Source organism: Humulus lupulus, chromosome 2 (assembly GCF_963169125.1).
Source record: "Humulus lupulus chromosome 2, drHumLupu1.1, whole genome shotgun sequence".
In the NCBI taxonomy this organism is placed as follows: Eukaryota; Viridiplantae; Streptophyta; class Magnoliopsida; order Rosales; family Cannabaceae; genus Humulus; species Humulus lupulus.
This window is the reverse complement of record NC_084794.1, coordinates 3,023,836-3,029,835: the sequence shown is the minus strand read 5'-3', so window position 1 is coordinate 3,029,835 and position 6,000 is coordinate 3,023,836.

Below are 6,000 nucleotides of genomic sequence, written 5' to 3'. Positions count from 1 at the left end.
TGGTTTGCAGTGTGGCTTGAGCTCGAGAAATCTTGTTCTATTTATAGCCATTTTCTGGTCTTGTTATTTTTATCTGCTCTGTTCACACCACGCTTTTTTCTTCTTTGCCTGTGGAATAGACCACGTGAAACATGATGTAAAATTAGATGGTAAGAACGCTCAGAGTTATATTCAAATTTCATACGAATTAGGTATTTCTATATTTTGAAATTATATATATTTACTCCTAAAAATTAATCGAACTACCAAATTTAAATTCTATTACTTAATAATTATATATTATTAATTGTAGTTCGAGATAAATATTTATCAAATTTAAGTTTAAGATACCAAATATAATAAAATGGTATTTTGCTCCAATATACAAAGTATTATATGAGTATTATTGAAAAAAGATGTTACCAAAATCATATTTTATAAATGAGTATTGATATTTGGCACCTTAAGGTGTTCAACACCACATAATGTTGCACATCATAATTAGCTAGCGATACTTTATAATACTTATTAAATTCAAATATATGCAACCTGATACCACCTGATATTGAATTTTACTAATAGTAATATACCACCTCTTTTTGGTGTTGGGCACCACTTGTGCTCCATACCAATTCTCTTTACAAAAGCATTGTATACTAAATGAATAAATTCTCGAATTTTTATAAGATTTTGGAAATATCAATTTTTTTTATTCTTACTTATACAAATGAATTTTTTTTTTTTACTTAAGTGAGGGGTACTGCCTTTAAAATAATGAAGGGCATTGCATGTGTCAGAGTTTCTTGCTTTAAATTAAAAGATAACGCATGAGTCTGAAAGAGTTCAAAGAACTATGGAAATGTATAGAGCAAAAATGGGAGAGATAGAAAATGTAGGCTAGAGAGAAAATCAATAAATGTAAAGTTTAGGATTCTAGTATATCATTATTATTAATGAGTAGTTTAGGTTAACTCTACGCTTGATATTTAAAGGATTTAATTATAAGAAATTATAAATACTACAATTGTCCTCTCTTTGGACACAAGCACATGATATTGTTTCCATATTATTTTTATTATTTGTGGTAAAAATTAGAAAGTAGTTTAAAGGTTAAATTTTACTGATTATGAAGTTTTTTTTTTTTTTTTTTGGAGTAAAGCATATTGTGATGACATATGTAAGCAATTGTAGAAATAGCTCATTTAGAATAAAAATGATTAGTTTTATTTTTTATTTTAATTTTTTATGCTATTGTGTTCACAATTGTTGCCAATTCTATTTATTAATAATAAATTTTTAATATAATTATAGGGGACGGTTACGGTGTTGACAAAAATGGGTTTCAGTATGTGGAAAAGTATTGTAAAACTTTAATCAAACTAACTTTGACTTGATTAAACAAATATTATCAATGTACATTATAACCGCATGATCAAATTACATTATTAAAATTGTTTAACTAATCTAATCCATTTACCTATACACTAGATGTCCTCGTTCTACTATATTGTTAATTAATTTAGAGTTGTTTTGTTTTACTATGAAATGAACATAACTGTTATAAAATTAAAAATCCAGGAATAAATCGTAGAATTTTGAGGTTTAGAGATGTAATGGAAATAAGTGTTATAATATCAAATTCACAGAGTAAAATGCATTGTTAAATACTCTTATCTCAAAGTATTAAAACGTGACAATAGTTTGTAACTACTTTGTTTGTCTCCATCCAATTAAATGAAATTATTATCAAAAAGAAAATCATAGTACGTAGTAAAAGTAATAGCTCTTCATAAGGTACGAGACAATTTTTTTTTCTAACAATCAATAAATGTATAATTATTATCTTTTTAAATCGAAGAATTCTCTCCAACCACACCTCGTATTCATTTATAAACGAAACTTTGTAGTAAAAATTTAATTAGATGTACTGAAAATTTGCTGCTAATACTAAGCTATAATCATGCATTTCACTTGTAACACTTTTACATATCTTATTATGATTTTTATTTTGTTCCCGATCAGAAATACTGTCGGATCACTACAAGAATAAAGGCTATTAGTGGCGGACCGAGTCCGTATTTTTTAAAATTATATTATGAATTATTTTTTAAAATAATTAAATTTAATAAATATTAATTTATTAATTTATTTCAAATAAATTTTAAAATATATTATAAAAACAATATTAGCGGCGGACCCCGCGGTTAATAATACTGAATCTGACATATGTATTAGCGGCGAGTTCCGCCGCTAATATCCACTGCTAATAATATGCTATTAGCGACGGGTGTATCAGTTCGTCGCTAATATTAGTTATTAGCGACAAATAATTTGGCGTGGGGCATTAACAGCGGATGTCCTCCTTATTAGCGGCGGAATCCCCTGCCGCTAATGTGTTCAATTCTTGTGTTCCAAATAATTGAATTTTTATTGTACATCCTGACTCTGGTAATCCACTCCTGGTCGGAATTCCGACCAACAGGAGGGCATCGCGCAGGTTTTTGTTTGTTGAAAAGGCCATAACCATTGCTTTCTGTTCTCCAGATTTGGCAAGGATCAGGCAAACTACTAAACAAAGTTCGGCTGTGGATCCCTAGGTTGCAAGGTACGCGACTAATGGGCAAAATGATGTGCAACCCATATAACAAAAACAACCAGAACAACTAGAAAGAGAGCAGCTCGAGCAATAACAATAACCACAAGGGCAGCCGCAAGATGTGCCTTTTGATGAGAATGAATTTGACAACGAGAAGATAACCGATGTCTTAAGACTCGTCGCAAAAATAAAAGCACGCTCAAGGAGGCCACTTAATATATAATTGTGAGAAAATAAAATAAATACGAAACTATAAAAAAAATTCTCGCTAATGATATAAAATTATTGTAAAACGTTAATCAAACTAACTTTGACTTGATTAAACAAATATTTTGAATGTTCATTATAACCGCATGATCAAATTACATTATTAAAATTGTTTAACTAATCTAATCCAGTTACCTATACACTAGATGTCCTCGTTCTACTATATTGTTAATTAATTTAGAGTTGTTTTGTTTTACTATGAAATGAACTTAACTGTTATAAAATTAAAAATCCAGGAATAAATTGTAGAATTTTGAGGTTTAGAGATCTAATGGAAATAAGTGTTATAATTCAAATTCACAGAGTAAAATGCGCATTGTTAAATACTCTTATCTCAAAGTATTAAAAACGTGATAATAATTTGTAACTACTTTGTTTGTCTCCATCCAATTAAATAAAATTATTATCAAAAAGAAAATCATAGTACGTAGTAAAAGTAATAGCTCTTTATAAGGTATGAGACAAATTTTTTTCTAACAATCAATAAATGTCCAAATAAATGTATAATTATTATCTTTTTGAATTGACGAATTCTCCCCAACCACACCTCCGTATTCATTTATAAACTAAACTTTGTAGTAAAAAATTAATTAGATGTACTGAAAATTTGCTGCTAATACTAAGTTATAGTCATGCATTTCACTTGCAACACTTTTACATATCTTTGTAGAGTGGCTAATAAATTTTATTTGTGACCTTAATTAACCTAGTTAATTAGGGTAAAATGGCAGGATTTAATTTTATTTGTGTATGATAACTAAATGCATGTCTTTAATAATTTTGTTTAATTTTGCTTTAAAAAACATATGAAAATCAGAAAAGGAAAAAATATGTATATAAAAAGTCATTTGTGTATAGGACTAATTGGGTAGAGTTGTAGCTTATTCAACAATTAGGTTTAGGTGTAGAAAAATTAAGCATGAAGTTTAAATATTTGGTAAGTATAATTCAAAAATTATTTTATTAATTTGATAAAATTGTGATTTGTAGATATAAATTAGTAAAATAAAGAACATTATAAAGTATTGATAATAAATAAAAATATAAATACTTTCAATTCATGGAAGAAAATAAAAAAAATTTATTATTTAAACATGTTTTTTTTATGCTAAGAGATGGGAGATTCAAATTTGGGACCTCCTCCTTGTGGGAGGATGGGTAGTACCGGTAAAATATGTTTATGACTACATTTAAATATGTTTTAAAATTCATTTTTAATTATTTTTTATTTTTATTATTATATTTATTCATTTGAAATATTTTTAATTTAAATAATTTGTTTAATAAAATAACTATCAATTCATCTATAAACTAAAATTTAAAATTGGACTGTACCATTTTAGATTCTAACTTTAATTTTTGCAAAAGCTCTTTAATAAGTTGCTCTTGTGTCTATTTATAAAACAAATTTATTGTAAAACTTTTTTGAAAATACACTCTTATATTTACTAAATTTTTTTACCAAATTGATCCTAATATTTAATCCAAGTCCAATCAATATAAACCTACCACTATCCAATTTTATTATTAGTTTTTTTTTTTTTAAAAGATGGGACTAGTTAATAATTTATAATGTTTAATAATGGTTTATTTAAAAAGTGCAAATCTTATTAAATAAGTCTCAAACTATTAATTGAAAAAAAAAAATTAGATAATTAGATTGGATTGACGAGTAGATAACTTTATTTTACGAAATTGATAAATTTATATATAATTACTAAGTAAAATAATGTACAATGTACGTTTGCTTAATTTTATTTAGAAAATGAATTAATTTAATTTTATTATGTTTTTTTAATTGTCATATAAATTTTAAATAAATAAAAAATGTCATATATTATAAATGAATTATTAAAAATTGTTAAACCAAAAAGACACTTTTTACATACAAAAATATGTTAAATTCTAATTTTCAAATTAAATACTTTTTTCTCATTTCTTTTAGAAAGTATACCCATAAATTTCAATACAATAAAATATTAAAAAAAACTAAATTAAAACTATGAATTTAAAAAGTTTATTTGATCATATTTTAATTATTTCATTTAATAAAATTTTAGAGGCAACAAAATTTATATATAAATATATATTATTTAATTAATGGCTTGAGTAATTGAAGTAAGTAATTTCTCATTAAAAAAACTAAATGGTAAAATAAGAAAATATGTATATTTATGTCTTATTTTATTATTACACATATGTTTAGATTAAAAAAAATATATGAAATGACAAAATAAATAATAAATAAAAATATAAAAGAATAAATTTAAGCACATAAATATTTTTCTGTTATAGTTTTGAAAACATACTTAATAAAGTAATTTACATATTTTAATGTGAAATTTTAAAATATGTGATGAGAAATTATTATGGCTCAAGTATTATATTTGTATATTTATTTTTTCAATTCATTTACCTTATTTAATTAACTTATCACTTTTCGACCAAAGTGTTTTACATAAGGAAGTTAAAAAATGGATGCCTTGTGTTCCGTCATGGCTTTTGATGGAGTGGGGCGGTGGTAGTTGGCTGCAAGCAAGAATAGTGTGAATATTTTGAGCCTGATTATTCAATGAAAAATGGATAAAAGTGTGTTGAAATGCTTAAGGATGCGTTAGAAGGAATAAAATTGGGAAGGAGCGAGCCATCCGTCCAGAATAATGTGGTCTTGAAGTTTGGAGGATGGTTTGGGATATCCTCGAATAGTCGTTTCTCCTTCGGATAGCTTGATAAGTAGTAGAAGTCGTCTCCTCCACAAGCTCGAGAAGGGTTTCTCTTGAGACAGAAGATGTGACAGTCAGAATCTCGTGATCCACAGAGGGAAAGGTCGGGTAAAAGCTGTAAAGACTAAAAAATAAATAAATAAATAATAATATTTATTTTAAGTGGTGGGACCCACTTACTTTATTATTTGGCAGCCTTTCCTTTTTCTTTTCTTTCTTTTCTTTTCTTTTTCTTTCCTTTTCCTTTTTCTTCCCGAGCACATCTCCTTCTTCTTCTTCTGTTTTTTTTCTTCTTTTTCTCTCTGCAATAACCCACGTTGGGGTATCGCAAAGCCTTGGCCGGAGTTCCCTTTTGCCGCCACGCGCTGGAGTTGGAGCACCAGTGGTCGGCGACAGCCTCATCCCCAAAACCTCAAGGCCATCGGACTTAAGATG